Genomic DNA, 14479 nt, shown 5'->3' with positions numbered 1-14479 from the left:
CACGTTACTTTTCTTGATACATTGACTCATTTTTGCTACATTTTGAAATTTTTTCAAATTTTTGGATTCCGCATATCACATGTGATCAGTCATTGCAGTTACCACTAGTGTTGAGCGATACCTTCCGATATCAGGAAATATCGGATCGGATTGGATCGGGCCGATACTCAAAAAGTATCGGATATCGCCGATTCCGATACCGGAAACCAATGCAAGTCAATGGGACACAAATATCGGAATGAAAATAAACCCTTTCTTTCCTTGTAGGTTAATTCTACATGAAGGAAAACAACTAACAATAATGTAGAATTGGGGGAGGTGGTTGCCCAAATCGATGGGAACAGTGCTCACAGTGAAACATGAAAAGCCGGCAATTCATCAGCGGCATACACCGATACCCGACAATTTATAACAGAAAGAATAGAGCATCACACATAGATTACATAGAAAGAAACATGTCAGTCACATATATATGAAGTACAGTGACAGTGTTGCTTACTGTACTTGTCATTTAGTGTAAAGGATTTATTTAAAAAAATAATAGTGTTTTCATGCACCGTCTCTTTAAAAAAGCCGGCCGGCAATTCAGCAGCGGTACCCGACAATTTAGAACAGAAAGAATAGAGCTTCACACATAGATTAGATAGATAGAAACATGTCAGTCACACATATAAGAAGCACAGTGACAGTGTTGGTTACTGTACTTGTCATTTAGTGTTAAAATAAAGGATTTATTTAAAAAAAAATTGGCGTGGGGTTCCCCGTAATTTTAGTCTCTAGCGGAGGTTAAGCAGACGGCTGGGGCAGATGTTTGAAGTCTGGGAAGGGGGTAATACCCATGGAGCTTCCCAGGCTACTAATATCAGCCCCCAGCTGAATACCTAGCCTTTACTAGCTATTAAAATGGGGGACCCCCCCAAAAAAATGACGTGGGGTCCCCCCTAATTTAATAGCTAGCAAAGGCTAGGCAGACAGCTGGGGGCTGATATTAATAGAACAGGAAGGGTGCCATGAATATTGCCCCCCTCCCAGGCTAGAAACACCAGGCGTCAGCCGCCCCAGAAATGGTGCATCCATAGGATGCGCCAATTCTGGCACTTAGCCTCGCTCTTCCCTTTGCCCTGTAGCAGTGGCAGTGGGGTAATAGGGCTGGGGTTGATGTCAGCTTATAATGCCAGCTGACATCAAGCCCAGGTTAGTAATGGAGAGGCGTCTATAAGACACCCCCATTACTAACCCCATAGTCAAAGTTACAAAAAAACACAAACACTCAGAATAAAGTCCTTTAATTGAATTAAACACACAATTCTTTATTGTTCTAAATTAAACCATACTTACCATCACGCCCATTCCAGCTGAAGCCAACGATCTCCTGCAATAAAAGAAAAATAATAAAGCAACATCATCCTTACCTTTCCATGGTTCCCAGGACAGCTTCAGCTCTGCTACATCGAGATGACAGGCTGGACCGCAGCAGAACGCTGCCATCCAGCCTGTCATCCCGCGGACACTGAGAAGCGCAGGATTGCTTGCGCTCCTCAGTGCCTGGCTGTGACGGCATCCAGATGAGCCGAGTTCATGTCCAATGAACTCAGCTCACCTCATGCACGTCACTGACAGCGTGGGAGAATTCACCTGCGCATGCGGTGAGTGTGAGAGAACTCTCCTGCTGAAGCGCTGAGCGCAGGAGAATTTTCCCACGCTGTCAGTGACGTGCATGAGGTGAGCTGAGTTCATTGGACATGACCTCGGCTCATCTGGATGCCGTCACAGCCAGACACTGCAGAGCGCAAGCATGCCTGCGCTTCTCAGTGTCTGCGGCATGGCAAGCTGGATGGCAGCTTTCTGCTGCGATCCAGCCTGTCATCTCGATGTAGCAGAGCTGAAGCTTTCGTGGGAACCATGGAAAGGTAAGGATGATGTTGGTTTATTATTTTTGTTTTATTGCAGGAGATCGTTGGCTTCAGCTGGAATGGGCGTGATGGTAAGTATGGTTTAATTTAGAACAATAAAGAATTGTGTGTTTAATTCAATTAAAGGACTTTATTGGATGCGCCATTTCTGGGGCGGCTGACGGCTGGTGTTTCTAGCCTGGGAGGGGGCCAATATTCATGGCACCCTTCCTGGGCTATTAATATCAGCCCCCAGCTGTCTGCCTAGCCTTTGCTAGCTATTAAAATAGGGGGGACCCTACGTCATTTTTATTGGGGGGTCCCCCATTTTAATAGATAGTAAAGGCTAGGTATTGAGCTGGGGGCTGATATCAGTAGCCTGGGAAGCTCCGTGGGTATTACCCCCTTCCCAGGCTTCAAACATCTGCCCCAGCCGTCTGCTTAACCTCCGCTAGAGCCTAAAATTACGGGGAACCCCATGCCAATTTTATTTTAAATAAATCCTTTATTTTAACACTAAATGACAAGTACAGTAATCAACACTGTCACTGTACTTCATATATATGTGACTGACATGTTTCTATCTATCTAATCTATGTGTGATTCTCTATTCTTTCTGTTGTAAATTGTCGGGTACCGCTGCTGAATTGCCTGCCGGCTTTTTTAAAGAGACGGTGCATGAAAACACTATTATTTTTTTAAATAAATCCTTTACACTAAATGACAAGTACAGTAAGCAACACCGTCACTGTACTTCATATATATATGTGACTGACATGTTTCTATCTATCTAATCTATGTGTGATGCTCTATTCTTTCTATTCTAAATTGTCGGGTACCGATGTATGCCGCTGCTGAATTGCCGGCCGGCTTTTTTAAAGAGACGGTGCATGAAAACACTATTATTTTTTAAATAAATCCTTTACACTAAATGACAAGTACAGTAAGCAACACAGTCACTGTACTTCATATATATATGTGACTGACATGTTTCTATCTATCTAATCTATGTGAGATGCTCTATTCTTTCTATTCTAAATTGTCGGGTACCGCTGCTGAATTGCCGGCTGGCTTTTTTAAAGAGACGGTGCATGAAAACACTATTATTTTTTTTAATAAATCCTTTACACTAAATGACAAGTACAGTAAGCTGAGCGCTGCCATCCAGCTTGTCATTGTCATCCTTCAGAGACACTGCAGAGCGCAGGCATTATGGGAACTTCCGATTCCGGTATTCGATATTCTAAAAGGATCGGAACTCAGTATCGGAACACCGATACCGCGAATATCGGTCGATACCCGATATTTCAGTATCGGAATGCTCAACACTAGTTAACACCATAAAGCTTTTTTTTTTATTTCTAATATTATTTTCCCGGGAGCAAACACACAGTTCCTTCTTCATCTCTGAAAGTCTATAATTAACTTATCGTGCCAAAGGGCAGTATTAATAAGTACAGATAAAGAACTGAGCAATAACATTTTATAACAAATAGTAAAACAAAAAAAAAAAAGTCTGTAATTTAAGCCCCAAACATAGAAACGTGAAATAATCAAGATGAACAAGGCTATCTGGCTTAGAACAGAAATACCCGGTAAAGGATACAGTAACGGCAGAATATTATAGGCAGCTTTGCAGTGATTACAAACCCATGCTCCAAATTCACTATAAAATGAAAATCAATATTTCCACAAGTTCCTGCAACATAAAAGATAACCTTCATTGATTTTTCTAGACTTAGACTTCGCTGATAAAATCTAATATAAATTTTCAACCATGAGGATTTGGATCAGAGCGGGGACGATAAGTCCTGCACATCGTTTTAAGAGAGAGAGAGCAGTAATTTTATTATTTTTTATTTTTATTTATTTTTATTCTTTTAAAGAGCTCGTTCATACGATTTCTAATTTGCCTTGTGTATGTGATAAAAGCTTGTCCATCGGCTGTATCAGACATCTCTTCTAATTTTTATTACTGCGGAGGCTAAAGCCGGTTCCAGATAATTTGGGAATTTCAGTGTGATAGAGCTGGTGGCGCGGCCCCTAGATGGCTTGAGTAAAAAAAAAACATAAATAAAAAATACAGAAAAAAAATAAAGTGCTGGCCGGTAATAGCCTCCATGGCTGGACTGATTAAATGCCGCTATAGATGAAAGACCTGCCATCGCTGCAATAAATTAACCAATCACACAAATCCCAAGTCAGTGCTAATCCTTTCTTGATACTCTGATCCTCTGATCAGCTCAAGGAGGTAAAGAGACGGCTTTTGACTGCTGGTTCTCTAACCTCTGTATTTCATGTATACAACCAGCTAATGATATCTTGCTGACCAGTTCAGCTCTACTATCTGTCCCTTTATTAGTGCATTCCTTGGGTTTGCCTTGGAGGAAAAAAAAAAAAAAAGATTGCAAGTTCTTAGAGTTGTTTAGTTTCTGTTGCATTTATACCATTAGGAAAAATGTCATGGTGGTCTCTCCAATTGACTATCAATGGAATGTTACATATTGCAAACTATTAGTAATAGGCTATGTTCACAAGATGAGTTTTCGGCGAGTTTCTGTTATGTGGCACATAAGAGTAAAGGTTGTTTTGATTTTTATTTACTATATCAACAGTACACATGAAAATAAGCAACTTTGCAATATATCTTATCAGAAAAATCTGCTTCTTTCTTTTTCTGGACTGAACTTTAACTCTCAAAGTACAGGTAAAATCTGCGTTGAGTGAAGACAAATTTTAACATTATTGAGATAGAAGATGACAGTTGGTGCTTATAAAATTCTATGGAGGGAGAGGGAGGAGCTAGAGGCAGAAAAAGAAAAGACATTCTCCTAAAACAACAGTTATATAGTAGGAGATGACAGTTGGTGCTTATAAAATTGTATGGAGGGGGAGGGAGGAGTAAGGCCAATGCCCCACTATCAGTATTTGGTCAGTATTCGATCAGTATTTTTTTTTCAGGAGTCAGAGCCAAAATCAGGTGAAGAACAATCAGAGAAAAGATATAATAGAAACAAGTCACCAATTCTGCATTTATCACCCACTCCTGGTTTTGTCTCCCACTCCTGAGAAAAAATACTGACCGAATACTGACCAAATACTGATAGTGGGGCCGTGGCCTTAGAGGCAGAAACACACATTCTCCTAAAACAACAGTTATGTGGGAGATGACAGTTGGTACTTGTAAAATTCTATGGAAGGAAGAGCTAGAGGCAGAAAAATACATTCTCCTAAAACAACAGTTACAGTTCTCCATAGAACTTTATGAGCACTAACTGTCATCTCCTATCTCAATAATGGGGAAATCTACATTTACTGAAAACAAATATTACCAGTGAATTGAGAATTTTTAGAATGAATGATGTGTCCAGGAGAAGAAAGAAGCAGATTTATCTAATAATATATAGCACAAAGTTTCAAATTTTCACATGTACTATTGATTTCTGGGGAAAAAAATTGTTGGTTATGCTTTAAGGCTCAGTAATATGGAACCTTATGGGCTACATTCCCACTATAAGCTTTTGGTGAGTTTTTGATGTTGCAAATTTTCTGCACCCATTAACTAAAATATGTTACTTGCATTTTTTGTCTGTTCCTGCTTCTAGCTCCTCCCCTGCATATAATTTTATAAGCACCAACTGTCATCTCCTGTCTCAATAATGGAAAAGTCTTTCTTCACTGAACACAGATAGGAGATGACAGTTGTTGCTCATAAAGTTCTATGGAGAATTGTAACTGTTGTTTTATGAGAATGTCTGTGTCTACCTATAGCTCCTCCCTCCATAGAATTTTAAAAGCACCAACTGCCATCTCTCTCAATAATGGAAAAATCTGTCTTCACTGACTACTGATTTTACCTGTAAATTGATAGTTAAAGATCAATCCAGGAAAAGAAAGAAGCAGATTTCTCTGCTAAGATATATTGCAAAGTTGCTTATTTTTATATCTACTAGTGATTTAATAAATAAAAATAAAAACAACATTTACTCTCATGTGCCGCCACACAGTGCCACATAGTGCTATATAGCCACATAGTGCTATATAGCCATATTTCACCTCTGTATAGCCACCTAGTGCCTCTGTAGTCATATGGTGCCTCTGTATAGCCATTTAGTGCCTCTGTATAGCCGCCTAGTGCCTCTGTATAGCCGCCTAGTGCCTCTGTATAGCCATATGGTGCCTTTGTATAGCCATATAGTGTCTCTGTATAGCCATATGGTGCCTCTGTATAGTCATATGGTGTCTCTGAATAGCCATCTAGTGCCTCTGTATAGCCATATAGTGCCTCTGTATTGCCTCATCGTGCTATATAGCCATATGGAGCCTCTGTATAGCCACCTAGTGCCTCTGTATAGCCATATGGTGCCTCTGTATAGCCGCCTAGTGCCTCTGTATAGCCATATGGTGCCTTTGTATAGCCATTTAGTGTCTCTGTATAGCCACCTAGTGCCTCTGTATAGCCATATGGTGCCTCTGTATAGCCATATGGTGTCTCTGAATAGCCATCTAGTGCCTCTGTATAGCCATATAGTGCCTCTGTATTGCCTCATCGTGCTATATAGCCATATGGAGCCTCTGTATAGCCACCTAGTGCCTCTGTATAGCCATATGGTGCCTCTGTATAGCCCCCTAGTGCCTTTGTATAGCCATACGGTGCCTCTGTATAGCCCCCTAGTGCCTTTGTATAGCCATACGGTGCCTCTGTATAGCCTCATAGTGCTATATAGCCATATGGTGCCTCTGTATAGCCCCCTAGTGCCTCTGTATAGCCTCATAGTGCTATATAGCCATATGGCGCCTCTGTATAGCCACCTAGTGCCTCTGTATAGCCATATGGTGCCTCTGTATTGCCTCATTGTGCTATATAGCCATATGGAGCCTCTGTATAGCCACCTAGTGCCTCTGTATAGCCATATGGTGCCTCTGTATTGCCTCATTGTGCTATATAGCCATATGGAGCCTCTGTATAGCCACCTAGTGCCTCTGTATAGCCATATGGTGCCTCTGTATTGCCTCATTGTGCTATATAGCCATATGGAGCCTCTGTATAGCCACCTAGTGCCTCTGTATAGCCATATGGTGCCTCTGTATTGCCTCATTGTGCCTCTGTATAGTCATACGGTGCCTCTGTATAGCCATTTAGTGCCTCTGTATAGCCACCTAGTGCCTCTGTATAGCCTCATAGTGCTATATAGCCATATGGCGCCTCTGTATAGCCACCTAGTGCCTCTGTATAGCCTCATAGTGCTATATAGCCATATGGTGCCTCTGTATAGTCCCCTAGCGCCTCTGTATAGCCTCATAGTGCTATATATCCATATGGCGCCTCTGTATAGCCACCTAGTGCCTCTGTATAGCCATATGGTGCCTCTGTATAGCCTCATAGTGCTATATAGCCATATGGAGCCTCAGTATAGCCACCTAGTGCCTCTGTATAGCCATATGGTGCCTCTGTATTGCCTCATTGTGCCTCTGTATAGTCATACGGTGCCTCTGTATAGCCATCTAGTGCCTCTGTATAGCCATATGGCGCCTCTGTATAGCCACCTAGTGCCTCTGTATAGCCATATGGTGCCTCTGTATATCCTCATTGTGCCTCTGTATAGTCATACGGTGCCTCTGTATAGCCATCTAGTGCCTCTGTATAGTCATACGGTGCCTCTGTATAGCCACCTAGTGCCTCTGTATAGCCATATGGTGCCTCTGTATAGCCATATGGTGCCTCTGTATAGCCATCTAGTGCCTCTGTATAGCCATATGGTGCCTCTGTATAGCCATCTAGTTCCTCTGTATAGCCATACGGTGCCTCTGTATAGCCTCATAGTTCTATATAGCCATATGGTGCCTCTGTATAGCCACTTAGTGCCTCTGTATAGCCTCATAGTGCTATATAGCCATATGGAGCCTCTGTATAGCCTCATAGTGCCTCTGTATAGCCATATGGAGCCTCTGTATAGTCATACGGTGCCTCTGTATAGCCATATGGAGCCTCTGTATAGTCATACGGTGCCTCTGTATAGCCATATGGAGCCTCTGTATAGCCACCTAGTGCCTCTGTATAGCCATATGGTGCCTCTGTATATCCTCATTGTGCCTCTGTATAGTCATATGGTGCCTCTGTATAGTCATATGGTGCCTCTGTATAGCAATGTAGTGTACACATCTCTGTATCATGACATGATGGAATATATCACAATTTGCTTTCCCACAGATTTCATATGAATCTGAATCTAAAAAAAGAAAAACTTGCCGTGTGAAATTCAAGCTACTTTATACAGTGCGTACCATAGAGTTTTGTGTCAGCCGTAGTATGAACTTGTATAATGCAGATCTGTCATAGGACTGTGAGCATGAGAACATATCGGCCATACTAGTTCACCAAAGCTGGGGCACCAAGGTTCACTGAACAAGGGCTGCAAATACAAGTTCTTGCTCATCTATTTCCAGAACTGCCATTGACTACAAATGAGAGCGATGCATACGAGTATCCTCCTATACTCAGCTGCCTTTGCTGCTGTTGATTGTCTAGTGGAGTAGTGGAGGTCTGTGGACCCTTTTCTTCTGTTGTGGGTCCCAGAGGTGACACCTCTATTGCATATAGTAAACGTGATACCCCTAGTCACTGACTAATTGCTGTATGTGTTACCAACACAGCTCAGAACCATGATTTTATGAGCTAGCAACATTCATGACGATCAATCCATAAGATAGGTCATCAATATGAGATTGTTGGGGGTCCGATACTCAGCTGCTGCCCAAGCATTTTTTTGATGGTCAATGGAGGTGTTGGGTGTTAGACCCCTACTGATCTCATACCGAAGACCTATCCTGCAAATAGTTCATCAATATGTCAGCTCTGGACCTCAGACTTGGCCGAAGTTTCACCTTCCAACAAGACAATGACCCTAAGCACACAGCTAAAATAACAAAGGAGTGGCTTCAGAACAACTCTGTGACCGTTCTTGACTGGCCCAGCCAGAGCCCTGACCTAAACCCAATTGAGCATCTCTGGAGAGACCTGAAAATGGCTGTCCGCCAACGTTCACCATCCAATCTGACGGAACTGGAGAAGATCTGCAAGGAAGAATGGCAGAGGACCCCCAAATCCAGGTGTGAAAAACGTGTTGCATCATTACCAAGAAGACTCATGGCTGTACTAGCTCAAAAGAGTGCTTCTACTCAATACTGAGCAAAGGGGCTGAATACTTATGACCATGTGATATTTCAGTTTTTCTTTTTTAATAAATTTGCAAAAATTTCTACATTTCTGTTTTTTTCAGTCAAGATGGGGTGCAGAGTGTACTTTAATGAGAAAAAATAAATAAACTTTTTAGAATTTACCAAATGGCTGCAATGAAACAAAGAGTGAAAAATGTAAAGGGGTCTGAAAACTTTCCATGCCCACTGTAAGTGTGTAGTATGGTGATTTTTCTTGCAAAAAGGGCAAAGGGGAGAGGTTCCTGCTGCAGCCAGTTATCTTACAGCCAGACACAGGAAAGTAAGGAGGAGTAGGTGAGCTACTTAGATGTAAAGAGAATATTTTTTAATCTGTTTTAAGTTTTAATATTAGACAAAATATGATTAAAGAAGAATAGAAGGAAGTGCTAGGATATCTGGGTTCTTTTTTTGTACATTTTCTGTGATTAGTACTCTTTTAATTACTATACTTTGCATATAACATCTTGTCCATTCTGTATTATTATTAAAGAAAGTACTTGACAGATGCACTTTAAAGTTTACTAAAAAAAACACATTTGCAAGATTTTCTAGTTGGCTCATATATTGGCACCACTTAACATGGCCATATACTGCCGGAGCCCAGATCCTATGAGACACAATTAGTGTGGTCAAATGATGCACATGGCCAGCAGAATGTGTATCTGGCCTCAGTAAAGTTCATTCTTGCTTGCTATGGGCTCCTCGAGATGTTCGCTGCTGTACCAGATAAACATGATTTACATTGCGCTTCTGCGTAATATGTCCTGATGTCAAAAGGTTAATAGAAAGCATATAGGATAATGATGGAGTACAGCAGCTTCCATCACATATTATACACATTTGGCCTCTGCAGATTTATAATCATATAAAGTGTCTGAAACTCTGAGTCCAAAGTAGTGTTTTTAGGTGTATCTCCTAATATGACCTCCCCTCCGGCAGATCAGCTCACTGATGGGTCTGCGAAGAACGAGCAACACAGCGAAGAATAAAACACAAGGGGATTAATTAGCAGGAAGATTGGAAGAACACAATTCATTGCCTGCAAACCCTCCTAGGCCAAGACACCGAGCTCCCAAAAGTCTCTCTTGGTAACATAGTTGTCCAAGAACAACAGATGTTAAAATAGTCAAGAGATGAGGACTAAGAAAAGTTTATTCAGCAGAATCACGGGCTGGAAAATGTAAAACAATTTACTTGTCAGGTTTAAATGGCTGCTGCTCTTCCCACTGTTCTACTTTTCTTCCTGACGTTCCTTGTGGCATGTCTGTTCCCTGTCATCTCAAAGTTTCACTTCTCAATGGAAATGTAATTTAATTGAAAGAAATACAAAAGCTGAAAAACGCATTTAACTTGTGTGGGCTGGAAGCAGAAGAAGCGGCTTCAGAACAGCAATCTTATACCATATATTTTGCATCTGTCTCATATCTATCAATCTATCCCATATCTATCTATCTATTCATCTCTCATATCTATCTATCATCTATCTATTATCTATATTTTATCTATCTATCTATCTATCTATCCCATATCTATCTATCTATCTATCTATTCATCTCTCATATCTATCTATCATCTATCTATTATCTATATTTTATCTATCTATCTATCTATCTATCTATCTATCTATCTATCTATCCCATATCTATCTATCTATCTATCTATCTATCTATCTATTCATCTCTCATATCGATCTATTATCTATCTCATATCTATCTATTATCTATTTATCTATTATCTATCTCTCTAGAATAAAAAAATGAAGTGTGTGAGCCTTTCTCAAGCTTGGAGCCAAAACATCGCCTAAAGCCCTTATGGGCTATTAAATCACCATTATTTTTCTACAGAGGAGTGCTGTCTTCATTTTTTTATTCTATTTTGAGGATTGGTATATGCCTGGAAGACTTGGCATCCATGTTATTTCTTACTGTTTTCTAGTGCTGCTTTTTGTCTCTTTTTCTACCTATCTATGTCATATCTATCTATCTATCTATCTATCTATCTATCTATGTATCTATCTATCTATCTATCTATCTATCTATCATCTATCTATCTATTAATCTATATATTATCTATCTATCGATCATCTATCTATCTATCATCTATCTATCTATCTATCTATCCCATATCTATCTATCTATCTATCTATCATCAATCTATCAATCTATCTACAGTACAGACCAAAAGTTTGGACACACCTTCTTATTTAAAGATTTTTCTGTATTTTCATGACTATGAAAATTGTACATTCACACTGAAGGCATCAAAACTATGAATTAACACATGTGGAATTATATACTTAACAAAAAAGTGTGAAACAACTGAAAATATGTCTTATATTCTAGGTTCTTCAAAGTAGCCACCTTTTGCTTTGATGACTGCTTTGCACACTCTTGGCATTCTCTTGATGAGCTTCAAGAGGTAGTCACCGGAAATGGTTTTCACTTCACAGGTGTGCCCTGTCAGGTTTAATAAGTGGGATTTCTTGCCTTATAAATGGGGTTGGGACCATTAGTTGTGTTGTGCAGAAGTCAGGTGGATACACAGCTGATAGTCCTACTGAATAGACTGTTAGAATTTGTATTATGGCAAGAATAAAGCAGCTAAGTAAAGAAAAACGAGTGGCCATCAGTACTTTAAGAAATGAAGGTCAGTCAGTCCGAAAAATTGGGAAAACTTTGAAAGTGTCCCCAAGTGCAGTTGCAAAAACCATCAAGCGCTGCAAAGAAACCGGCTCACATGAGGACCGCCCCAGGAAAGGAAGACCAAGAGTCACCTCTGCTTCTGAGGATAAGTTTATCTGAGTCACCAGCCTCAGAAATCGCAGGTTAACAGCAGCTCAGATTAGAGACCAGGTCAATGCCACACAGAGTTCTAGCAGCAGACACATCTCTTCAACAACTGTTAAGAGGAGACTTTGTGCAGCAGGCCTTCATGGTAAAATAGCTGCTAGGAAACCACTGCTAAGGACATGCAATAAGCAGAAGAGACTTGTTTGGGCTAAAGAACACAAGGAATGGACATTAGACCAGTGGAAATCTGTGCTTTGGTCTGATGAGTCCAAATTTGAGATGTTTAGTTCCAACCACCGTGTCTTTGTGTGATGCAGAAAAGATGAACGGATGGACTCTACATGCCTGGTTCCCACCGAGAAGCATGGAGGAGGAGGTGTGATGGTGTGGGGGTGCTTTGCTGGTGACACTGTTGGGGATTTATTCAAAATTGAAGGCATACTGAACCAGCATGTCTACCACAGCATTTGGCAGCGGCATGCTATTCCATCCGGTTTGCGTTTAGTTGGACCATCATTTATATTTCATCAAGACAATGACCCCAAACACACCTCCAGGCTGTGTAAGGGCTATTTGACCAAGAAGGAGAGTGATGGGGTGCTACGCCAGATGACCTGGCCTCCACAGACACCAGACCTGAACCCAATCGAGATGGTTTAGGGTGAGCTGGACCGCAGAGTGAAGGCAAAAGGGCCAACAAGTGCTAAGCATCTCTGGGAACTCCTTCAAGATTGTTGGAAGACCATTTCCAGTAACTACCTCTTGAAGCTCATCAAGAGAATGCCAAGAGTGTGCAAAGCAGTCATCAAAGCAAAAGGTGGCTACTTTGAAGAACCTAGAATATAAGACATATTTTAAGTTGTTTCACACTTTTTTGTTAAGTGTATAATTCCACATATGTTAATTCATAGTTTTGATGCCTTCAGTGTAAATGTACAATTTTCATAGTCATGAAAATACAGAAAAATCTTTAAATGAGAAGGTGTGTCCAAACTTTTGGTCTGTACTGTACCTATCCTCCTATCTATCTACAGTTGTGGCCAAAAGTATTGGCTCCCCAGCAATTCAGTCAGATAATACTCAGTTTCTTCCTGAAAATGATTGCAATCACAAATTCTTTGGTATTATTATCTTCATTTAATTTATCTTCAATGAAAAAACACAAAAAGAATTGTCCTAATGGCAAATTGGATACAATTCCACACCAAACCTAAAAAAGGGGGTGGACAAAAGTATTGGCATTGTTTGAAAAATCATGTGATGCTTCTCTAATTCGTGTAATTAACAGCACCTGTAACTTACCTGTGGCACCTAACAGGTGTTGGCAATAACTAAATCACACTTGCAGCCAGTTAACATGGATTAAAGTTGACTCAACCTCTGTCCTGTGTCCTTGTGTGTACCACATTGAGCATGGAGAAAAGAAAGAAGACCAAAGAACTGTCTGAGGACTTGAGAAACCAAATTGTGAGGAAGCATGAGCAATCTCAAGGCTACAAGTCCATCTCCAAAGACCTGAATGTTCCTGTGTCTTCCGTGCGCAGTGTCATCAAGAAGTTTAAAGCCCATGGCACTGTGGCTAACCTCCCTAGATGTGGACGGAAAAGAAAAATTGCCGAGAGATTTCAACGCAAGATTGTGCGAATGGTGGATAAAGAACCTCGACTAACATCCAAACAAGTTCAAGCTGCCCTGCAGTCCGAGGGTACAACAGTGTCAACCCGTACTATCCGTCGGCGTCTGAATGAAAAGCGACTGTATGGTAGGATACCCAGGAAGACCCCACTTCTTACCTCGAGACATAAAAAAGCCAGGCTGGAGTTTGCTAAAACTTACCTGAGAAAGCCTAAAACGTTTTGGAAGAATGTCCTCTGGTCAGATGAGACAAAAGTAGAGCTTTTTGGGAAAAAGCATCAACATAGAGTGTACAGGAAAAAAAAAGAGGCATTCAAAGAAAAGAACACGGTCCCTACAGTCAAACATGGCGGAGGTTCCCTGATGTTTTGGGGTTGCTTTGCTGCCTCTGGCACTGGACTGCTTGACCGTGTGCATGGCATTATGAAGTCTGAAGACTACCAACAAATTTTGCAGCATAATGTAGGGCCCAGTGTGAGAAAGCTGGGTCTCCCTCAGAGGTCATGGGTCTTCCAGCAGGACAATGACCCAAAACACACTTCCAAAAGCACTATAAAATGGTTTGAGAGAAAGCACTGGAGACTTCTAAGGTGGCCAGCAATGAGTCCAGACCTGAATCCCATAGAACATCTGTGAAGAGATCTTAAAATGGCAGTTTGGAGAAGGCACCCTTCAAATATCAGGGACCTGGAGCAGTTTGCCAAAGAAGAATGGTCTACAATTCCAGCAGAGCATTGTAAGAAACTCATTGATGGTTACCGGAAGTGGTTGTTCGCAGTTATTTTGGCTAAAGGTTGTGCAGCCAAGTATTAGGCTGAGGGTGCCAATACTTTTGTCCGGCCCTTTTTTTGAGTTTTGTGTGAAATGATCAATGATTTGATTTTTGCTTCATTCTCTTTTGTGTTTTTTCCTTGCAAGCAAATTAAATGAAGAGAATAATACCAA

General features: G+C 40.9%; 1 protein-coding gene across 1 annotated transcript in view; it reads right to left on the bottom strand.

Moving 5' to 3' along the window:
* Window positions 1-14479, bottom strand: part of ZFPM2 (zinc finger protein, FOG family member 2) — a 588691-nt gene that overhangs the window by 280307 nt on the left and 293905 nt on the right. The window lies entirely within an intron of this gene.

The sequence above is a fragment of the Phyllobates terribilis genome, unplaced genomic scaffold (assembly GCF_046119375.1).
Source record: "Phyllobates terribilis strain yellow unplaced genomic scaffold, ASM4611937v1 Scaffold_4__5_contigs__length_816908805, whole genome shotgun sequence".
NCBI classification, from domain to species: Eukaryota; Metazoa; Chordata; class Amphibia; order Anura; family Dendrobatidae; genus Phyllobates; species Phyllobates terribilis.
The sequence above is the reverse complement of the archived record's forward strand: the minus strand, read 5'-3'. Positions and strand labels throughout refer to the sequence as shown.